General features: G+C 44.8%; 1 long non-coding RNA gene across 1 annotated transcript in view; it reads left to right on the top strand.

Annotated features, from left to right (window-relative positions):
* The window catches only part of LOC146200439 (uncharacterized), a 67,343-nt gene extending 45,842 nt beyond the window's left edge, over positions 1-21,501 (top strand). Inside the window, exons 3-4 of the long non-coding RNA XR_014705234.1 lie at positions 9,601-9,661; positions 21,376-21,501. This is a non-coding gene — a long non-coding RNA (uncharacterized LOC146200439). The remainder of the gene's footprint in view (positions 1-9,600; positions 9,662-21,375) is intronic.
* The last annotated feature ends 2,906 nt before the right edge of the window (positions 21,502-24,407 follow it).

Genomic DNA, 24,407 nt, shown 5'->3' with positions numbered 1-24,407 from the left:
TTGGCGTTGTCGCTATGGACCGTAAAGCACTTCTCATTGCAACTGTTCCTAAAGCCCTCATGTTTTCTTTGGAAGGTAATTTCATTTTTTCCGTCTCTGCTCATTGATATACGTGGATATCAAACCCTCTCCTTTTTTTCTCCCCTCTTTTTTTGTCGCATCCCTCCCGGGTATAGATACCCATAAAAGCCTCGGGTCTGCATAATGAAGTCTACACAAAGACTGAGCGTCATGCAATATTTTTGCTCCTGACAGTACATCGTACATGTCACCCATTAGATATGCAACGAAACCTACCAATTTATTACATATATTATTAATTTAATGCTGTTTGTAGCGAACATTTTGCTTTTCCTATTTCAGCACTGCTCACATCAGCCAGCTACCATCATTAATTAGCAATTGTCCGCCGGGTATACAAAAGCGAAATGTTGTATTTTAAATTCATTTGGTGCTGCCTTAGCGGAAAGACGAAAAACATGTGCCATGTAATAAATGTGAGAGTGCAAGACAGTCAGTATTTATGTCGACGATCTACTCGCCTGCACACGCAGTGTCGCATGTTTATCTGTAGGATTTCGACTTACGATAATTTTAGCTGCCCGTTGCTTCGGCGTTAGAAGATTGCCCCTCGGGACTTCATGAGAGGTAATGTATATTTTTTTATACAACTAACTTGAAAACTTATTCACGCTGGCTGGCGGATTGGAAAAGCGCGATAGCATTCATGAACCATTACGATTGTAACAATATACATACTCCTGTTAGAAATTGTAGCTGGTGTTTCAGCACATGGGGCAAACTTCCTCCCACGTTTAGCCGTACCAGTAGGTCGCTCTGGGTTTTGGGATTTAGACAAGAGAGCTACCAGTTTTTCTCTTTTTATAATATGCTCGCTAATTCTAATACCAGCTGGTAGCACCCGTGTCAGTGCGTGCTTGTCCAGTGTAGAACACTTACCAGTTCAATGATAAAGGGGTAAGGACCTTTCGAGATATAGAGAAACATGCGGAATCATGCTAGATATTGTATCACTTTAGCTATGAATACTGCTCATGAGTGCCTTATTATTCTGAATTACAAGATGACATCACAATAATCACTTTCATTGCTGTTCAATAGCCTTCGCTGCTGCTATTGTAATACAGTTTAAGAACAACCGTAGGCGATTATATATTCGTTTGGGATAAGCGAATTTATGAATTACGTTGCACTGCATTTTGTTGCAGTAACGGAAGCAAGTAATTTTGAAGGCGTCAAAAATGAATACAATGATTCACGGATAAGTTTTAATTTTCTGTTTACTTGGCCTTCACATTTTTGTGCCAACGTGAGTACGGCGGCGGTCAGACCTGTGACGCAGCAGGGGGTGCTAAGAACGCCTGGCTCCGCTGGACAGGCCGCCATTGGAAACTGACCCTGGCAACGTTTAATGCTAGAACTCTAGCTAGTGAAGCTAGTTTAGCAGTGCTGTTAGAGGAACTAGAGGGCATGAAATGGGATGTCATAGGGCTTAGTGAGGTTAGGATGCCGAATGAGGCATATACTGTACTGAAAGATGGGCATGTACTGTGTTATCGAGGTTTACCAGAAAGGCGACAACTAGGAGTAGGTTTCCTTGTCAATAAGTATATAGCGGGTAATATAGATGAATTCTATAGTATTAATGAGAGGGTTGCAGGCATCGTAATTAGGCTTAATAAGCGGTATAAACTGAAGGTTGTACAGGCCTATGCACCTACATGTAGTTATGATGACCAGGCAGTTGAAAGCTTCTATGAAGATGTAGAATCGGCAATGCGAAAAGTAAAGACGCAGTATACTGTACTAATGGGCGACTTCAATGCCAAGGTAGGGAAAAAACAGGCAGGAGACAAGGCAGTAGGTGACTATGGCATTGGTTCTAGGAATAGCAGAGGGGAGTTACTAGTTGAGTTTGCAGAGCGCAATAACTTACGAATCATGAATACCTTCTTCAGCAAACGGAAGAACCGAAAATGGACATGGAAAAGTTCTAACGGAGAGACTAAAAATGAAATCGACTTCATAATGTGTTCAACCCCCGCCATTATGCAGGATGTAGAGGTAATCGGGAAAGTTCGATGTAGTGACCACAGGATGGTGAGGTCCCGAATTAACCTAAATCTGAAGAAGGAACGCAATAGATTAGTAAGAAAGAAACCCATCAACGAATTAGCGGTGAGGGGGAGGGCAGAAGAGTTCAGGATCTCGCTACAGAATAGGTATTCAGCTCTAACTGAGGATGGCGACACTACCCTAGAGGCAAGGAACAATAATTTCAGAGATATCATTACTGAGTGCGCGATAGAAGTAGGCGGTAGGATAGTTAGAGAGGATACCGGTAAGCTGTCTAAGGAGACGAAAGATTTGATTAAGAAACGGCAGAGTATGAAAGCTTCCAATCCAACAGACCAGATCGAATTGGCCGAGATATCAAAGCTAATCAATAGGCGCAAGGTGGCCGATATAAGGAAGTATAACATGGAGAAAATTGAGCATGCTGTAAAGACCGGGGGAAGCCTTAAAGCGGTAAAGAAGAAATTGGGCATAGGCAAAAACCAGATGTATGCGATAAGGGACAAGGCGGGCAACGTCATCACTAATATGGACAAGATAGTCAAAGTAGCCGAGGAGTTCTATACAGATCTCTACAGTAGCCAAAGTAGTCAGGACCGTAATGAGATTGGCGGTAGGGAAAAACAGTCAGACGTTCCACCAGTGACGAAGGACGAGGTCAAGAAAGCATTAGAAACTATGAAAAGGGGGAAATCAGCTGGAGAGGATGAGATAACTACAGATTTGCTGAAGGACGGGGGGGATATCGTGCTAGAAAAACTGGCCGCCCTGTATACGCAGTGCCTGGTGTCATCGACGGTACCGGAAGCATGGAAGAATGCAAACATTATCCTCATTCACAAGAAAGGGGACTCTAAGGACCTTAAAAATTACAGACCAATCAGCTTACTGTCTGTTACGTATAAGGTATTTACTAAGGTAATCGCTAATAGAATCAGGACAACCTTAGATTGCAATCAAGCAAAGGATCAAGCAGGGTTTCGGAAACGGTACTCTACTATCGATCATATCCATACCATCAATCAGGTGATAGAAAAATGCTCGGAATATAACCAGCCCTTATACATAGCATTCATTGATTACGAAAAAGCATTTGACTCAGTTGAAACCTCGGCGGTGATGCAGGCATTGCGAAATCAGGGGGTAGACGAGCCGTACGTGAAAGTGCTGGAAGATATATATAGTGGCTGCACAGCAACCATAGTTCTACATAAAGAAAGCAACAAAATTCCCATAAAGAAAGGTGTTAGGCAAGGAGACACAATCTCCCCAGTACTATTCACAGCTTGTTTAGAGGAAGTATTCAGAGACTTGGAATGGGAGCAGTTAGGGATAAGGGTAGATGGAGAATACCTCAGTAATCTGCGATTTGCTGATGACATTGCCTTGCTAAGCAACTCGGGAGATGAACTGCAAATAATGATTGATGACCTAGACAGGAAAAGTAGAAAGGTAGGCTTGAAAATCAATATGCAGAAGACTAAGGTAATGTTCAACAGCTTCGGGAAGGAACAGGAGTTTACATTAGGTAGCGAAATACTGGAAGTAGTAGGCGAATATATCTACTTAGGACAGGTAGTAACCGCAGATCCGGACCATGAAAAGGAAATAACAAGAAGAATAAGATTGGGATGGAGCGCATTTGGCAAGCACTCGCAGATTATGACTAGCAGCTTACCGGTATCGCTCAAGAGGAAAGTATACAACAGTTGCATCTTGCCTGTACTCACCTATGGGGCTGAAACGTGGAGGCTAACCAAGAGAGTTCTACTTAAGTTGAGGACAACCCAGAGGGCTATGGAACGAAAAATGGTAGGGGTAACATTAAGAGATAGAAAGCGTGCAGAGTGGGTCAGAGAAATAACTCAAGTTAACGACATTCTAGTGGAAATTAAGAAGAAGAAATGGACATGGGCAGGACATGTAGTGCGAAGAGAGGATAACCGATGGTCGCTGAGGGTAACAAACTGGATTCCAAGGGAAGGAAAGCGTAGCAGGGGGCGGCAGAAAGTTAGGTGGGTGGATGAGATTAAGAACTTCGCAGGGGTCAAGTGGATGCAGCTAGCACAGAACCGGGTTAAGTGGAGAGATATGGGAGAGGCCTTCGCCCTGCAGTGGGTATAATCAGGCTGATGATGATGATGATGATGATGAGTACGGTTATTGTGCTATACAAAATGTTTGCCCGACGCCACCAGCTTTATTCTAGGCCAAAAGTGACAAGCATCATAACTTTTTGTTATAACTAGTTCTTGTCCGACTTGTCCCGGGATGTAGAAATATCTGCCTGTTCCAATACTAAATAGTTGGTAAAACAATAAGCAATTTTTAAGGACATGTTGCGACAGATTTATTGGGTTTCTTTTGCCAACTCTTCTTTCGAATTCTTGTTTGCGTACATAAACTTTCTTACTCACCTAGCAAAAATGCCTTTATTTGTTCCTCTGTGTCACACAAACTCTGTGTCATACGGTAATATATGAACGGCCACATGACACCGGTATAACGCCCCGCATAACTAGGCCGGACGTACGCGTCTGCGTGGCCTGGGCGGGAGTGCCTAACTGAGACTTTAATGCCCTGAGAAACATATTCTATTTCATCTTTCCATCTGTAAGGACAGACCCGTGTCGGCCATGCCATGTAGTCGCCTTGTGTCCAGGAACTGTATGATTATCGAATTTTCGGCCATACCAGGCACAAACTAAGACCTGCCAGAGCAATTTCCGTGATTTTCGCCCACGTCGCTGACGCCGAAACCGGCGATGCGGATTTTCTGGATGTCACGCCCTTCACACAACACAATCGTGGTAAAAAGGCCTACACTGCACCATCATTGCAATACTCCACTCTTCTTACTCCCAGTAATTTGGGATGCAAATTCAACACTTCGCTATGGAATCGCTTGGCACTAATTTTAATAAGTAATGTGCAAAATCAGCTACATGCGCATCTCATGATTTAAATGCCGGAAACCCTTGTGTAAAACAAGCCAGTAGTTAAATAGGGAAAGCACGAAACAAAACTTAAACTTAAGAAAGTCATACACCTAATATCTGGTGACTGCATGCTAGTGCTAGTTGAACGTGATCTCTCAAGGCCAGCCTTTTTCTGAGATATTCGACCCCTTATTTTATTTTGTTTAAAACGCTTTTTAGCTGTATTCTCATTATCCTCTTTGCCTGGAGAATACTTGCCTGTTCCTCCTCAACCGCCCATTCTCGTCTAGCTGCTGTATTTTCGCTTACAGCTTTCTTGCGGTCCAGCCGTCCACCTAATAGGTCGAAATTGCTAATGGCCCGTTTCTGCACAAATTCGGTGCTCCTAAATATGCACGAACACGCTAAAGTACTGGTACATTTAAGTTCATGGCATGTATTTCAAAGGCTACAACGGGGGGGGGGGGGGTGACCATAAAGTACTCAGCTCGTCCTCCTGTGGGATCGATCTGGACAAGGCAGAGTGACCGTCGCCACAAAGAACCCGTATGGGTGTCAAGTCAGTATTGCAGGGACTAACCCAGAGGACACATTTCACAGATCAAATGATAATTATGTGTCATATACGCGAGAACGTTCCTTTTCCAGCATGGTACATGACTGTGTCCTTGCTATAAAGAAATGATGGAGGTTTTATTCGTCGATTCTGAAACATTTTGTGCACATGACATTTCTTTTTCGGAGCCCTAAGCCACATCGGATCTGCTACAGCCGTCGAACTTTTCATATCAAGGTTTCCAGCTTAAGCATTTAATCATAGCATTGTAGTCGCAGAAGTGGCCACTCTCGTGTCGCCTTCGAGAGATATATTCGAGATATTTTAAAGGCATCGAGACATCAGACAGGGGCTCCTGTTTTCCCGTTTTGTTCACTGTTGTCATGCGCGTCCAGCGAGATACCACCGGCTATCCAAATTTCATCGCTTGAGCTATTTGTGTGTTGATGCGTGTGAATTAGGCCACACGGTTAGTCAGCAGTACGAGCCCTCTGTGTTCTGACAAGGGTTCTGGTCTATAGGCATTCGCAGATTCGCCGCGCAAGGATGAACAGATACCCCAGAAACAAATAGAGAATGAAGACAGCGACTGCTGCTGCCCGTACCACCCTTGCTGCCTGCTGTATTGTTTAGAATATCACTTTTTAGGGTCTGCTCGTGGGGCTGTAGTCTTATAAGGAAACTCTTAATGGCTTTGGGGACTGCATATGATGCAAAGTAAAACCAATTTTGATTGCACCAGCGTGCTATTGGCCTACTGAACCTACGCTTAAACGCCCTGATTGTGCATAAGAAGCTTGATTCTGATTGACGTGTTAAAGGTAACCGAGAATCGTGCACAAAGGTATTTAAGGGGATATTTTACCGCGAAATAGAGAGCATTGCGCCGATATTCTGCTGCGTCTTGTCTGCCTTCTTTGTGACTTGCACTGTACTTGGTCCTTTCATCGATAAACGCCATATAGAGCGCCTGTTTTCAAACCAACGTGTCGCCGTACGAGCCACAGAAAGAGCTTAGCACTCTCCGACCGATGCCCTTTACGATCACCGCCAGTCAGAACACACCCTTCTGGCCATCTTTGATTTAATCATTCGTATGTTCGAATCCGATCTCATCCTTCCACTGAACGAGGTCGCCAAAATTGGCAGCTACTTCTTTCTTGGTCATGCCGTCTGACTTCGTGACGACAAAGAAATTAGCAAAGCATGACCTTTTAGTTTCACGAGTGAATCTGAAATGAGCGCAAGCACACAATTGCACCGTTTTGCAATCAGTGCTCGTCATATTACCTGCCAATTACTACCTACCTCTTGCCAGGCACATCCTAAACTTTTCGAGGCAGAGATTTTCAAACGAGAGTTGAAAAGGTTTTTTTATGCCACCTCGGCCTATTAAGGCGGAAAAGATTAAGGTGAATAACCTTACAAAAAGCAGACCCGACACCCAGTTTTCCGCCTTGACAATTGCCATAAAAGAGCTATCCATCCTGATAATGACATGACTACAAGCGCTGACATCATAAGATAGGAACGGAGCAATATTATCCTCAAGCGAGCTATCGTTTAACCTCAGAAGGCTTTTTGAAACTGCTCGCAACGTAGTAAATGTCAATATTTCCAACACGGGAACACCCCATGTGCTAATAAAACAAAATCTGCATCGACCGGTGTGTTGAACCAATGCTAAGCAGCCATTTTCTTGTTTACCGCGACCTAAGCGGAGGTAGCGGGAGAAGGACCGAAGATAGTTGCTGCTTTTGGTACGTTAATTGACTACATCGTTCTGTTCAATATATGTACTCCATGACCTCAGTGGTTTGTTTCGGAAACTTCAAGTGTTGCATTGCGGGGCGCCACTTTGCGCAGGTACGCTGGACATGAAAACCATAAGAGAAGAGATGAAAATGGCGAAACCTCAAGGCTTAGAAATAATTCCATTACCAAATAAGCGTTATTGTTCCGTGCTAAGGTAGACGTCTTCACATCCATGTAGCTCAGTAACGGTAGCTTCTGGAAGTCAGTTCACATTTTGACTTCGTCGGTGGAGTGTTCATTTGGAGTGCAGTAAAGTTTTTGTTTTGCTTTTGTCTCCGCTTTGCTTCCGGCGTGGTTGTCTGCCACTATAAAGTAGGTACATTTTTCGAACGCGCTTTTATATTTGGATGAGCTTTTAGAGGTAATAAACAGTCGCAGGGAGCCCTTGCACTACTTGCTATTGAGGAAGGTCGCTTCGTCCTTTGACTTTGTGTCACAAATGCAGCAAGGAATTCCGGCACTGGATTTTTTGCCGGATTCTCTTATAACAAAGGGACCATATTTTAAACAAAAATTACTTCCCGGAAATGTTCCTAACAGCTTTTAGCGCTATGGCGTTAAAAGTTGAGGTGTCATGTCTGCTGAGCCGGTTGCGGTGCTGTTACATGTGTAGCTCTTTTGAGGCGCACATCATCAATATACTTGCTGTTGCTTATGTTTTATGGCAGTTTTTGTTATCGCGGTCGTTTTGGTTTTTTCAACATGATGACCATTTGGGCTAGTTGGTTCCAATGTAACATATTGAACAAGCGCAAGAGACATAAATAGAAGAAAAGTTGTACTTCTGTTCTTGTTTTCTCCTTGTGTTTCTATGCCTTTTGCAGGTTCAATATGTTGTTGGCTTTTGTTCTGCAAAACATAAAAGTTGGGATCCAAGATTAATTTGTTTTGAGCGACAACAGGCACAGGATGGGGATTTTACGCTTCTTGAGATAGCGATATATATCGTGGTTACCCAAATGCATCATTTCCGGCATTTTTTTTTGCCGAGTGGTCGCCATGTTTTCATGGCCATGACTATGGGTTCTCCTCTGCTCCCTGTTCGCCGAGACTTAACGAAATGCACAGTTGGGCGAACGAAAGGTATGCGCACTTACTTTGGAGACTAGGCCCTCTTTGTAGAAGGCAAGGGTACACATTTTAGTCTTAGAATCTGCACCCTCATCTGCTATGCTGCGTTCGTCACTATACTGTAGCAAAATTGCATCTACTCCATTGCATGTACAGTTGGCCGAACTAGCTAAGCACGTATATTGTGGAAGCTAGACCCTTTTTGTAGAAAAGAAGGGTATAGATTGTAGTCTTAGAATATGGATACTCATCCGCTATGCCACATTCGTCAATATACTGTATAAAAATTGCATGTACTCTGTTACTGGACCCCTGATACGCAGTTCAGGGCGTTTTTCATTCTATATTTTAGAGCAGCTATAGATTCTACCCCTTGGTGAATTGTTTTTAAATTTAATAATAAACACCAAACATTTTAAAAGATCCGTGTAAAATATCCATTATCCGGTTATGCGCAACACAGGAAACGAGGCTAATAAGACAAGAGGTCAGATAAGCAATGATCGAAACTTTTTCAAATAAACACTTTGGTATAGCGATTGCAAGGTGTGGTAAAACTACCCGGCCGCTAAATTGGAACACTTTCAACAAGATATTGAAGAATGCGTCAGCCTCATAAGCTACCCCTATATATTAAATTACAGTTCGTGGACTAAATTCGAATAATAACGTTAGGTTATGTGTTGTAGCATCAGATGCCTTAGATGACGTTTTTCTCAATTGCAACCCAACCGAGTATTCCATTGATAGCTCGACTTATTGTTACCTTCTTTCTGTCAACCTCTTCCATGCCTTCACAGTCCCATATTTTATACCTGTCAGAATTTACGCACATCACATACTGTGCTCTTACACTCGACACACCCCTCTTCCTCTTCGGGATACTCTGGCCCCTCGCGTGTTCGTCACGGTTTTAAGCACTGAAACCTCTCCGCTGGGTTTATTAGGAGGAATAAAATTGCATTGGTGCCCGCTACCAAGTGATAGATGAGAAAACGCATATATCAAACAAATTCATGATAATAAAATTACAAATACTAGCGGCTTCAGCCACAGTCTTCACAATCATGAATGTTTGGTATATCCTCGAATTTCGCTTCAACTGTTTCTGCTCCTTTTCAGTGCGACAGCCAGCACCCACTGTCCCGAAGAGCCTAGCAACATAAATGAGTGTGGCGGAGAAGTATGTGTCTATTTTAATTTGTCCTATGAATGCAAATTGAATTTATAATCACAGGTGTTTAATGTTTTCAGTATGAGGCACATCTTTCGAGCAATAAATAAGCGAACCCAGGCGAACAGTGAGGTGACACGTGAGAATCACAATCATCCAAATTATATTCAAGAAAAGCTGCCTAAAAATTCAGCAAGATCACGTGCTTTCTTGCATGCCCTAAAATATGCATTCCTGTGAAAGTAAGGCATCTGCAAATTTTAGGCTCACCTGATGAGACAGCATTCGCTATCTTTTTTTTTTTTTATTCTGGCGGCTTCCAATTCATTGTTTGAAGGCAATGAATGGGGAATATCGGCGCTGGCGAAGTATAAAAACCTCAGACAACATTGCGGGCACCGCACTATACATGAGTTGAGGAGCACATGTGGTGTTATATGATTTGCGTCACAACATAGCCACTGCGACATCAGTGATTACCGCGTTAACAGGCAGTCTGTGTTAAGTGTCTGAGTTTAGGAAGAAAACCATAAGTGGTTTGCAGAAAAAGTACGATAATTCACAATTATAACTGCATGAAGCCACAGCATATAAAGGGATGCGAAACCCGTTGCCAAAATTACGCATATAAGTTGCTAACTTTACTTTTTTCACGATAAAATGTTCATTGCATGAGGTATTGTTGCGCCATCAAGCAGTGTAGCACGGAATGAAAACACAGGGTGTGCAGTAGAAGAGAAATATATGCACAATCTCGAATTGCGTTTCACCTCGGTGAAATTGGTGAGACAAACGTCATGTAGAAATGCACCAGCACTATACTTGAACTTTCCTAGAAATATTTAGCTGACAAGAGTGCGGAATGAATGGAGACCTCTTACAACTGGCAGACATAAATAATTTCTTAAATGCTTACTTATCACAATAAATATATTTTGCGCTAGAAAAAAAAATCGTACACATTTTTGGCATATTTATTGGTATACGTCACACACTTAGGCATAAAATACAGAAAGAATAATGAATGCATATTCCTTTATTTACCACTTTGAAAGAGCACGAAGAGCATGATTTGCCTCAGAAGTAAAATATTGCAAGGCAGCCGACACATAAGTAAAAGCAACCAAAATGCATTTTAAGTTACATGCAGCACACAGAGCCGTCGTGAGCATACCATCATCCTGAAACTCTGCAGTCAATAAACTATTTTAGACCTTTAGGAGATGAGCAAAACAGGTCATTTCATCACTGCTTTATTGAATACATACATATGGAATCAAATAGTCACGCGATTGTCTCCCATAGTTAGTTCATGTACGTTGTATAATCACTTTATAACTGGAATAGGTAAAAAAGCAATTCGTCCTAGGTTTTCCATTTGGCAAAATTATTAATGAACCCAGTATTGTAGCAAGTAGAGAATCTAAGAATGTGTCGTAACCTTTATTCTAGAAATACATTAATGCAACAATTTGATACTGCCGAAAACTTTCTGTAGCGTCAGCCATAGAGTTGAAAACAGCAGTGGTTCTTATATATTTTTTCTGAAGCATTAATAGTTTGTTAGTGTTACTGCCAGGCGCGCTCGCCCAGATGCTGGCACGTGCAACAAAGTTTAGTGGAGCCTAATATATTTAATCCAATGCAACTACTTGCGTTCAAAGCATTGCATACGAAATTAGGAACAAACACCACGAAAGTATACACGTCTGCTGCTGGCCCTCAGAAATAAAACGGTTATGATTGCAAGGAGATCTACTGTAAAGGGATGGGAAGTGGTTAGGAGTAATCTGCGTTTAAAAAATATAGTACGCACGCTTACCCGAACCGAATGCTGTGTTCTCCCTTGTCGTGCACGCTGTGTGTTGCCCCGAGCACCGCGAGAACGAACGGTCGGCTTTTGAGTGTTTGTGTATGCCGTGCATCCCGCGAAGTGTTGGCGGACTAAACACATTCCCGAAAGCAGAGCAGCGACGCGACGGTGGGGACCGGAGAATCGGCGCCGGGAGGACGGCGAGGAGGAGACATTTATGGGCTCCCGCAAGGCGCACTGCCCGTGTCATTCGAGCTGGCCGCTGCTCGCGGCTTGGGGCGGCAGCCTGCAACGGTCGCCGGCTTCTGGGAAGCGTTCGAACCTCCGAGGTGTTGGGAGCTTGGGACGCGAAGACAGCCGTGGACCTGGCGAGGAGGACTCTCGGAGGGAGAGAAGGATCGGAGGGAGCACGGTGGACGCAACGAGGAGAGAAGACGACAGAGGGGACTGAACCGGAGTGCCGTGCGGAGAGGCCGCACTCCGAGTGATACGTGTCATATGCGCGCAATATGTAAATAAATTCCTAATAATCAAGATATGCCAAGTGTGGTCGAGCTTCGTCGGGGAATGCCAGAGGGGCAGAGCAAGGGACTTGCCTGACTGGCGCAGCCAACAGGATCTCCGACGTCAAGCGGAACCGGCCGGGAACCGGACGGAGGATGTGGGCCCACAGCTGAGCGCGCACCGGGGGCGTCGACGAATTTGCAGTCTTCTCCTGCAGCGCAAGTCTGGACAGGTGGGTGTCTTGTTGGCTCCTGTTTTGAGGGCACTATGGCAACCACGGGATATAACCTGCGGAGTCGCGAGGCCGAAGTAGGGGCCCGAAGCGAAGAGGGGGAGAAGCAGATGGAGCTGGTGTCGACTGCCGAGGTGCGAAGCGTCAGCGAAGGGTCAGTAGTTTCCGTCGCTGACCAGATGGCATTGTTACAAATGAAATTAAAAATTGCGGAAACAAAATTAGAGCACGCAAGACTGTCTAACAACGGCAGTGCCGGTGCTGCGCTGAGGGCGCCTCTGAGCGCGGAGGAAGATAGGAGGCTAAAATACACAAACATGCTGAAGGGAGTGCTGTTAGACATGCCAGCGGAAGAGGCGCTTGTCCCAGGCTGGTTTGATGACATTGAAGCAACGCTGGATGCCTACAGCGTCCCAAATGAATGGAGAGCGGGCTTGGTACTGCCCAGACTGAACGAAAAGGCTAGGGGACTGCTCGGTCGGCTCTCGGCGGAGAAGCGCAGGGATTACGCAGCGCTCAAAGAAGCGATTCTCAAAGGGCTCAGGCTGTCGTCAGCTGAATACAGGCGACTTTTTAACTACTCAAAAAAGGGTTCAAATGAATCATGGGACCAGTTCGCAACGCGACTGCAAAATTATTTTGCCTATTATTGCAACAGTTATAACGTTACTTCCCTGGAAGAGCTGCAAGAGCTCGTAGTGGTAGACAAATTGAAGGAGATGTTAAGTCCCGATGCCCGGGCCTTTATTGTTCAAAATGAGACTACAGGGAAGGCAATGTGCCCGGATGAAGTAGCCAACCTCGCGGAACAATTTGATGAAAGCCAGATCGCTAAAGACCCTAATAGCAGCACAGGAGAATCGGTGGGTGGTACAGCGAGCACGGTAAGGAGAGAGAGAAAAACAACTGACTCGGCTAGGACGCGCTATGACGGTGCCGGACGATCGGCTCCTTATGCCAGGGCGCGTAGGCTGTGCTACGAGTGTGGCCTTCCTGATCATCTTGCCCGCGATTGTTCGAAACGGCGGTCAGCACAGGCGAACCTCGTGGAAATGACAACAGATGACGGAGGTTTGGTGGCGCGTGTTGCGGGAACTAAATTCGGGAATGCAAACGTAAATAGTGGAAAACGCCCGTTTCGCGCCCTCAGAACGATCGCACTCTGTTGTGGAAAGGCCAAATTCGTGGGGCACTTGGATTCAGGAGCGGAGGTCAGTGTCATCAGACGATCAATTCTGGGAGACCATGTGTCACTTACCGGTTCAAGCATAAAATTAACTGGTGCGTTTGGAGAGCAAGTGCTGGCAAAATTGGTATGCGTCCCTTTGAAACTGTTGGCTACTCCTAAAGACGTCGGTGCAGCCACGGTTGGCACAGAAGTTCTCTGCGCTTTGACAGACAGGTTAGCCCCAGGGATAGACGCACTTATCAGCCCAGACACGCACGCGCAGTTGCTGGGAGAAACCACAGTGACAACGCATCAGACCACGCCAGCGGGCAGCAGTGGTGATGATTTTTACGGAGTCGTGGCGGCGACCGAGGCTATTACTACGACTAGCGAGCCACATGGTGCTACTGAACGTGAGGTTTTTCGTCGCACTGACACGGAGGACTTTATGTTGAGAGGCGTGCGGAGGCAGGTCGGAGCGGTTGGCCACGGCGCGGTAGAAAAGGGTAAATTGAAGGGAACTGATTCAGACGTGTTAGACACTGTAAGTATCTGTGCAGTGACGGGTAAGCAGGCATCCAGGGTTGATGCGATCTCTGATAATGATACACATCCGGAGCAGTTAAAGGGTGCAACCGTAGCGTCAGTAGGGGAGACCGCACTAAGCGGGCAGGATGACAACAGAGAGGAGAGCGTAGACGCAGCTGGAACTGTAACGGTCAGCACCAATGCTGGTGACGACAGTGCCATTGTTGAGAGTAGAAGGCGAAAGGGAGAACGAATGCCTCTTGGTCGTCTTTTTCTGTTATTTGTGTTTTGTGTGTCCGCCTTGTTTGGGGTGCCATGGTGCGCTGAATATGGAGCCACGAGACATCTACCCTGTTTGAGTGCCGCGCGACCGGTGCTGAAGTGTGCTGCATTCCTAGAAGTCATGCATCACAGTGGCAATGGGGGTGTCGTGCACGCTGTGTGTTGCCCCAAGCACCGCGAGAACGAACGGTCGGCTTTTGAGTGTTTGTGTATGCCGTGCATCCCGCGAAGTGTTGGCGGACTAAACACATTCCCGAAAGCAGAGCAGCGACGCGACGGTGGGGACCGGAGAATCGGCGCCGGGAGGACGGCGAGGAGGAGAAATTTATGGGCTCCCGCAAGGCGCACTGCCCGTGTCATTCGAGCTGGCCGCTGCTCGCGGCTGGGGGCGGCAGCCTGCAACGGTCGCCGGCTTCTGGGAAGCGTTCGAACCTCCGAGGTGTTGGGAGCTTGGGACGCGAAGACAGCCGTGGACCTGGCGAGGAGGACTCTCGGAGGGAGAGAAGGATCGGAGGGAGCACGGTGGACGCAACGAGGAGAGAAGACGACAGAGGGGACTGAACCGGAGTGCCGTGCGGAGAGGCCGCACACCGAGTGATACGTGTCATATGCGCGCAATATGTAAATAAATTCCTAATAATCAAGATATGCCAAGTGTGGTCGAGCTTCGTCGGGGAATGCCAGAGGGGCAGAGCAAGGGACCTGCCTGACTTCCCTCCTATATGGAATACAAATAAACACAGATTTACAAAATTCTTAATCAGTGATGAGGTCCACAGAACAGTAGCGGAAGTGGCAATTTTGCTCACGCAATGTTTAACAGTAGAATGAATTTTAGCTAAGAATTTGGTAATGACTTACTCATGCCGTGCGTAGGAAATAAAAATAATTCTGCGCAACGTCGACCAGAGGTCAAACGGTGTAGACCCTTGCTTCAGTGTCCTATTTCAGTTTCGATTAGAGTAAGTTATAAATATATACAGTCGCTTACCGTCCCACATTACCTCGAAACACCTTTGACTAATGCTCATTACTAGCCCTTAAGATTCATCAGGCGTGTGCAGCGCATAATGGTTGCAAGCACACCATGGCTCTCACAACTAAACGCCACCTCGACAAAGCAGCAATTCATAGTCACTAGTTGTGTACCCGAATGAAAGCGAGGCCAGGAATGTGGCCTCCATTTTACGGACGTCATCAAACATTACGAAGTTCTTTGATTGTCCCTACAGTTTTCGCCCGTAGAAACAGATTTCAAGCCAATTAGTTGCTAACTCCTAGCAATTAACTCGTGCAGTTTAGCTCTTAACTGAGGCTCCTAAATGCAAAGTTATAGGATGCAACACCTGGTTTATCTCGACCTACGATTACCGCGTGTTGTGCGCCAGATGAGTAATTTAATATATACATCATGTTTTATCTTCTATTGGCAATGATTGATGATAGTGTTCTCTGAAATACGCCGTACACCTGTATACACCGGGGGCTTCAGTAAATGCTTTCAAAAATTCTTGAAGAAGGAAATGAAATTTGGAAGAAATGATTTGCAGAAACAAACCATAAGCTACGGCGGACCCAGTACGCTACACTGTTCTGCTAATTACCAAGCTAATTAACAAAACTCCACGACTCACTTTTTAATTATTATAGTTCGGAGGTAGTCATAACGGCTAGTTTGAAGCCCTGGGCAGGGCGATGCCATATCAATTTTCGAAATGAAGGAAAAGTAATTGTTTGAAGTCCTCTCGCGCGATAATATCCGACGCTTTGTCCATACTAAGCGGAAAATGTGCGCAAGAGAAGCACAGGAAGGTCAGGACAGGCGCGACGTCCAGTGACGGCGTGTAAAATGGCCATGGCGCTCAGCCCGTGCTGCAACTACGTTTTCATTTGCAGCTTGTTGCACGGGAAGGGACAGTCATATGCACTACGTGGCCGCTGTTAGTGACAGCACGGTGCGACTAAATGAGCGTCGCGCGTCATAGCACAGCAGGCAGTTCAGAATTGGCACCGTAGTTCTCGCACAAGTCATCAGCGGATGTCACGTCTGCGCCGAGCTTTGTGGGCGTCTCTTACGCTTGGTTTGGATGTTGTACGAAAAAAGAATCGGGTTTATCGTGCAGCAGGGTGCTATAAAATCAGTTTTTCTTCGTCTCAAAAACTAATATAAGATCGTCTTGCTAACGGGCTTGAAGTCCTTATTTATTTTAACTGACCACCTCTGACATATAAAAAGTTAGTTGGTTTTTGTTAATCAGCAGAATAAATTGAAGAGTTTGATTTCATTTGTTCCCACCGTGGCTGATAGTTTGTTCCTCTGATTACTTTTCTGTCCTGAACTCACTGCTATCTGGAAATTGTGAAAGATTCACTAAAACACCTGGTATATGTATGCCACCTATTATAGAATGAGAGAAAGTACTTAATCTGAGCAGATGTCTGCTTTAATGCAGCCATTGCCTAACTAAATACGGTAAATACGTAAACAGCGGACTCAAAGTGCCCTATTAAAGGTGATAGTATAATTATTGTGAATATTTTATAGTACACAGATGGCGGCTACATGTGGAGTCTAACAGAACCCAAAATCAACTGGCCAAGAACTCAAGCAAAACGTTGATACGCTCCTTTAGTGGAAAAGTTCTCCAGCGGTGGGACGTCCTTACCCTCAACCCTTTTGTTTTGCTCCAATAAAGAAGCGCGTTAGGCAAGGGGACAGGATTTCTTTGCAGCTCTTTACCGCGTGGTTGCAAGGGGCGGATTATAATTTTTTAAACACTATGAGTAAACATTAATCAAGGATACTTCTATCATCTTTATTTCTCTAATTAACTGACATTTTCGGTACCACACCAAAGAAATTGCAGTGACATTGAAACTACAAGAGGAGAAGAGAGTGATTAGTGTAAAACCCTTATGTAGGAAATGGCAGTCTTGTGCTTCAAATTTTCAGAGGTAGGAGGATATAGGCAGCTAAACGCTTCAAGAGTAAAGGAATTAGTTGTATAGGACAGGTAGCACTCGCAGATTTGTGCGATGAAAGTTAAAAACATTAACCAAATAACAATTAGGGTGAAGTTGAATTTAGCAGCTGTCCTTGGTGATGAAAAGCCGTTTACCATTATTCTTCTAGGCTTAAGTGTATAGTTGCTGTCTATTACCAGTACGTTTATATGGTGCAAAAACATCTAGGTTGAAGAAAAAAATCGATCTTAAGTTTTGAAAGACGCAGGCAGCAATGGAAATTAAAATGACATCGGTTCCGTTGGGAGACAGTGAAAATCATGGTAGTTCAGAGGAAATTCGCAAACTCATCAAATTGCTAGAAATTTAAGGGATCATTTAAGCTTAGTCTTAACAGTGTGACGTGATACCAGTCTCTTGCCCTCATGGGCGCTTCCGCATTGAAATACTTCCCTAGACGCGCAGTGTGCACTGAGAAGGCCTCTTTCAAAATTATATCATGCGGGCGCCCACTGTTGTGGGAATAACGTACCAGATGTCAACCGAGTTCCGGTGGCAGCCGCATGCCAGCGGCACAGAACTCTTCCGACACGTTTTCTACTCGATATCTCAATTTTGGTCTAAGGCAATGGTGACACATCTTCAGGCCAGCGAGTCCCATACGCTTTCGTGCATAAGCAAATGTTATTATTATTATCATTATTAATGATGAAAGGATGGCACGATAATGAACAGTCATTAAGTGTAAATAAGAAGGCTTCACGAGAAGGAAAACATCATTCGCGGCGGCAGAAGCTAAAGGGAGCGCAGCTGCCACTAGGTAGAAGATATATTAAGGGTCACAGTAGAAGCTGCTTATATTGAGAGCTGGAAGATATATATATAGTGGCTGCACAGCAACCATAGTTCTGCATAAAGAAAGTAACAAAATTCCCATAATGAAAGGTATTAGGCAAGGAGACACAATTTCCCCAGTACCATTCACAGCTTGTTTAGAGAAAGTATTCAGAGGCTTGGAATGGGAGCAGTTAGGGATAAGGGTAGATGGAGAATACCTCAGTAATCTGCGATTTGCTGATGACATTGCCTTGCTAAGCAACTCAGGGGATGAACTGCAAATAATGATTGATGACCTAGACAGGAAAAGTAGAAAGGTAGGCTTGAAAATCAATATGCAGAAGACTAAGGTAATGTTCAACAGCCTCGGGAAGGAAGAGCAGTTTACATTAGGTAGCGAAATACTGGAAGTAGTTGGCCAATATGTCTACTTAGGACAGGTAATAACCGCAGATCCGGACCACGAAAAGGAAATAACAAGAAGAATACGATTGGGATGGAGCGCATTTGGCAAGCACTCGCAGATTATGACTAGCAGCTTACCGGTATCGCTCAAGAAGAAAGTATACAACAGTTGCATCTTGCCTGTACTCACCTATGGGGCTGAAACGTGGAGGCTAACCAAGACAGTTCTACTTCAGTTGAGGACAACCCAGAGGGCTATGGAACGAAAAATGGTAGGGGTAACATTAAGAGATAGAAAGCGTGCAGAGTGGGTCAGAGAAATAACTCAAGTTACCGACATTCTAGTAGAAATTAAGAAGAAGAAATGGACATGGGCAGGTCATGTAGTGCGAAGAGAGGATAACGGATGGTCGCTAAAGGTAACAAACTGGATTCCAAGGGAAGGAAAGCGTAGCAGTGGGCGGCAGAAAGTTAGGTGGGCGGATGAGATTAAGAAGTTCGCAGGGGTCAAGTGGATGCAGCTAGCACAGAACCGGGTTAAGTGGAGAAATATGGGAGAGGCCTTCGCCCTGCAGTGGGTATAATCAGGCTGATGATGATGATGATGATATTGAGTGCCTTAAAGAAGACAGCCCTTTCCACGTAATCTAGATTCAGCGTTATCGGCGTTGTGAGCGAAAAATCCCGAGCATGCTAAGTGATGCTTTCAATGCGGCCACTGAGTGGTGGTTCACCTGTGTGGCATCACGACACCACCCGAAATGGGTGAACTGTCAGAACCTGCCAACACGGGCAACTCTATCAAGATGAAAATCGAAATCAGGTCTGCTGCGTCCCGGCTCTGACATGCTTCATTTAGGCTTTGTAGGCACATTCGTATAATTAGATGAAAGCCGAGATTTATATCTATGCCAGGCAGTGTCTCTCGTAACACGGTAGATGACCTTTCTAGACTAATAAATTTGTGCGAGATAACAAAGACGCAAATTAAGGGGCTATGGATGACGGGGAAAGCAGAGTGCACGAATACGAAGAACCAGAAGAGCAGCGGCAAATTGCAGTCATTCGAGCTGTCGAGTCAGAGCCTCAAAATCGGAGCTCAAGTCTACTTGAAATTTCAGTGCGTAAGCATTGCTAGACCATTCTGTGAAGTGAGCGGTGTGTGGCCGCAAAATACGAAGGAAATGATGATGGCCGTTCAACAGTTGTACCGAGAAAGGAATGTGTAGGGATCGGAACAGGATGATGTATCGCCATTGAAATATGAATAGGGAGTGGGCAAATATATATATATATATATATATATATATATATATATATATATATATATATATATATATATATAGTGTAAAACATCAATCTGCGCCGGGCGATAAAGCGTCAGCTTGCGCACAGCTAGACGCCGTCGTCGAAGCACGGGCAATTAAAAGCACTTAAAAAGGAACCGCCAAAGCCAGCTACTAGCGGTGCATCACAAAACCATGGGGACAATACCATGAGGTAACAATATGAATTCTGGTATCACCGAATACACCTCACGTATAAGAAACACCGCAGCCAGACATGAAACAGGTGTGCAATGTAGGAGACGCGAAGCAACAGAAGAAGTGAATTCCGCCTTTAAGGATATGATGTGATTGCGTAGGCTACCACCCAGTATGTTTAAGCAAGCCGTGTGAACCCGCCTGCGCAGCCTAGCTGTAACGTGGATTCAAATGTTATGGGAGGCTGATTCTGACATCCAGTCAGTGCGTAGTCATGTCACCTGCCAGTACTAACTTAGAGCGCTATGCTCGATTATCTGAAACACGCAGACCAAGCTACGGAAGGGCATACTAACGATTGTGCTTTAAAATCGCAAGTACTGCGAGAAACGGGAAGACGAGAATTCCGGTGTTGCCCAATACAATTACAAATTGAAATGTAGGAGCAATGAGTTAAAATTAGGGCAAAGTTTTAACCTCGCTAAACCTAAACCGCCAAATCGTAAGCTTGAAAATGAAACCCGATAAAGCTTGGCTAGACTTGATTGTGATTGATGATAATGGCTTAGGTGATACGGCTCGTCTTCGGCGGCATTCGACATTGTAATTGCGACATCTGGCGAGACGAACTTCGTTTTCATCCGAGATCTCGACGCATGTTTCGCTCGTCCCGCCTCTCTTCGTCTCTGGGCGGCCACCTTTCGGCGACCTACGTGCACTGGTAAACGGATTCGGCTTGTCGCTTTAACAACCGCTGAGATGCAGACAGTTCCCGATGCGTCTCGCCTGGATCATCCATGACAACTGCTGCAGGTATATTGTCGAGAGCTGTGGTGATGCCTTGGCAATGACTAACAGGACGCAAAGGAATCATGCAGAGCAAGCGCCACAGCTCCGGCGTAACTGCAGTTAAGTGAGATCTTGGTTGTCACATGACTAGGAAGAAGCTACCGTGCGGTTACCTCGATTTCGGTGGCGGTGACTGAGTGACGTCATAGCTTCCACGTGGTTCCTCCTCGGTTCAAGGTGAAATACGCCCACACTGCGAAGCTACGGAGGAGAGTAGTGAAAGCTTTCGCTTTTAAAAACGGCAACATGATCGCGAACAATGCTGGCGCATTTACAGTGCGTAGGGAGGCTTAAGTTCTACATTTTCTGTTTGTTCTGCAGTGACTGAATTTATTCTGTCGATGACGATAACTTAAAAATTATATCATTTTCATCATTAGCGAAATTATCTAAGAGGCATAGTTTAACCATTATTTTAGGAGCTTTTTAGGCACTGCAATTTGTATTGGGGCATATTTTAGAGATGCTAGGACGAATGCTTTCTCTGTTGTTTGTATTTGGTGTACAGAGTTCTATGCCTCACATTTTGAGCGGAGGATAGAACTACCAGTCTCTTTAGGTTGCTTTTTGTTTTTCCGATTCCCTCAACGTGACGTTATCAATTATTAAGCGAACACTTCTTAGCCCGCATTTACTGTTACAACACCGCTTTTGCAGCTCTGCGGCGTTCGAAATACCTGCCCGAAAGACTGTTACTGCGACAGCGGAGCTCACTGGTGCAAAAGTTACTGCAAGACTAAATAAAGACTGAACTTTGAGCTGGCTGCGCCATCAATCTCAGTATTGTCTTGCGGGTTAACTGTGGTCATCGGCGCGAATAAAAAAAATCTTCATTTTCTGTCTTGGGATCAATGAGTGTATCTTAAAAAGATAAAATTATCATCTTCAACTGAATATACCGAACTTCAAGGTGAAGGCCTGTATCTTATTCCTCCAATTAACAATGTGTTTGACTGTCCGCATCCATGTGACTCCTGCGAGCTTATTACCATTACTCGCCCACCAAATTTCCTGCCCCCCCCCCCCCCCCCCCCCGCTGTCTTGTTTTCCTTTGGAATCCATTTTATTAAGCTTAACGATCATCCATTGTCCTATATTCGCACTACATGTCTTGTCCATGGTCATTTCTTCTTGATTTCGACTAGAATGTCATTAATTTGAGATATTGACTCAGCCTTCACGTTTATATCTCTTAACATTAAACTCGCCATTTTCTGTTCCGTAGCTCTAAGGGTCCGTCCTCAATAAACATAAAACTAAACTTTCATTTCTGCAGACTAGTGTGACAGCTGTTTCAGGGAAATAAAGGGTAGAATTACGATTGCAATACTCAATACTGGGAAACTTGCCCCACGCTGAAATTTCCCCCGATGGCCCCGTTATGGCGGTAGAGTTAAGCTCGGCCTTTGCGTACAGGAGGCCAAAGCGTTAATGTGTGCCTCAAGAATTCAAAGCTATCATTAGATAGACCTTCCGCGATGGCTCTCTTTTTCTTGATCTGCGGTAGGCAGAGTCAAATCTTGAGGGAGACCTGCATTCCACCTTTAATGTTATGACGCGAGTGGGTAATGGCTTCCATTTCCCAAGTAGCTCGCCGTCATTGGACCGCCATCAGCTCAATATTGGGGAAACCGGCCCCAATATTGGGACCAATAATGGTGTTTTATTGGGGCGCTACCCGTGCCAAGATTTAATCCAATCTACTAGACTGGCTTTTCAACAATGGCCACCAATGGCAGACTAGGTTACTTATTGGCATGTAGCCTCACTCAACGGCTACCCAATAACTTCCACCCAAGCATACCCACTTGCTCCTATATAACGTACATCCAGCCACTCTAACTGGCTATCCAATACTTACAACCAAGCTTACTTACTGGCGTTTAATAACTGCTATCCAGCTAGGCTCATCGGCTGCCCAACATAGCCCACCCAAACTTGTCTACTGGCTTTGCATAATTGGCATCCAGGCAATCAGAGTATTGCTTAATGTTGCTTTTTTTAGTATTTCTTGATTTCATGGGTGTTACGGCGCAGAGGAAGCTAAGGCCATCATGCGCCAAACACAGGGTTGAGTTTGTTTTTGTGCAGGTATTTTACATGCAACTAATAATATACATACAGTATCCTGAAAGTATACATGCATTTACACAAAAAAGCCAGAATTGTTAGTTTCACGGATATTTATTACGTGCGCATGTGGTACAGAGTGAAACTCAAAACTATAAGCAGAATTCTTTCAGACTTCCGGGACTTACCTCTGGTTAGGTTCATTGACAAGGTGTCGGCAGATTCCAGGTTGTATGAAGACGCCGCATTAAAGGCAGCTTCAGGTGTCTGCCCAGCCAGCATCTCTAGCATGCGCCTCTTGCTCTCAGTTATAAGGACAGTAGCTTTCAGCAGCCCTTGCCTATGTATGCTCAAGCAGCTTGCATATCACCATCTTTCTTTCGTACAAACATCTGTAAGCGAAAACAAAAATAGGAGACAATATTGTGCAGATTTGTTTTTTTAGTACAACTTGGGCAAACTATTCATGAGCAGTAAAATTTGCCACTACTACAAAATTAGTTCGTCCAAGTCAGTGTGCTGAAATCGGAATTCATGAAAAATGCATAATTTCTGTTTGGCGCAATAGAGTTAGAGCAAAAGCTTTTCTTACTCTTACATAAACAGCAGATACGCACATTCTGTTAACCTTAATTATCAGGTGCCAATGGCTGACAAAATGATTAATTTCCAGTTAATACGCCGCATTGTATAAAAAATTGATATCTTACCGGTCGTCCAGCACAGCCTTGCATGCAGCATTAGCCGAAGCAGCCCAATAGGAAATTGGCACGCAAAGGTCCGTCCTAGTAATCTCGAGTCTTTCCTCCTACAGGGAAGTGTAGCAACATGGGAGGCAAATAAATCAACAAAGGCTCCCAAAACCCTACTCTGTTACGAACATATATCTTAAAATAAAGTGTCAGTGGTACTCCCACTGAGGTGCAGACTGTTCCTTGAGATGGGACGGGGCATATCGTGGTTCTACTGTTTATTCTCCGAGTGCGAGTGGAGCTGCAGCAGACAAGCCGCGAGGCACGCACCTGCGCTGCTGGAGAGGAGGGAAGAGCGAAGAGAGAGACCGCGCCAGCGCCAGTCGTGTGAGCGCGGCAGCGCTGTCCGCATGGTTTCATATGACACCGCAAGTTGGAATTCCGCCGGGGTACGTTTTTTCTAAACTGTTAGAGCGAACTAACGTAATTTCTGGATTGAAATAACCTCGCTGTGGTTGCGATGTGTTTTGATAATATTCCTAAAAAGCATGGGGAATCTTCCCAGAATACTGCATAGGACCAAGCATTTAAGCGCGTGATGTTAAGCCGACTTATCAAAAATGTTCGAAGGCAGGTCATGAGAGTTATACACGCACGCGCTTATACAGCTTTCAGACAAAATAACTTCCTTGAAGAGCAGCATGACCAGGCAACAATATTTTCATGACAAATAGTTTTGGTGGTGAGCACGCATTTATGTTTTTCTGTTTCATGAAACAAAAAATTCATTGACACTTAATTCCAGTCTCTAATTGCGGAGTTGCTATGCCTCAAGCTTCTTCAATATTTTCTCTTTTAAGTGTTTGCCAGGAAATGTTAAGTTCGAGGTAGTTAACAGCTGCTACTGCAAGTACACAACTTGTAGTA

Source organism: Amblyomma maculatum, chromosome 2, assembly GCF_055883805.1.
Source record: "Amblyomma maculatum isolate TAMU_Amacu chromosome 2, ASM5588380v1, whole genome shotgun sequence".
In the NCBI taxonomy this organism is placed as follows: Eukaryota; Metazoa; Arthropoda; class Arachnida; order Ixodida; family Ixodidae; genus Amblyomma; species Amblyomma maculatum.
The sequence above is the reverse complement of the archived record's forward strand: the minus strand, read 5'-3'. Positions and strand labels throughout refer to the sequence as shown.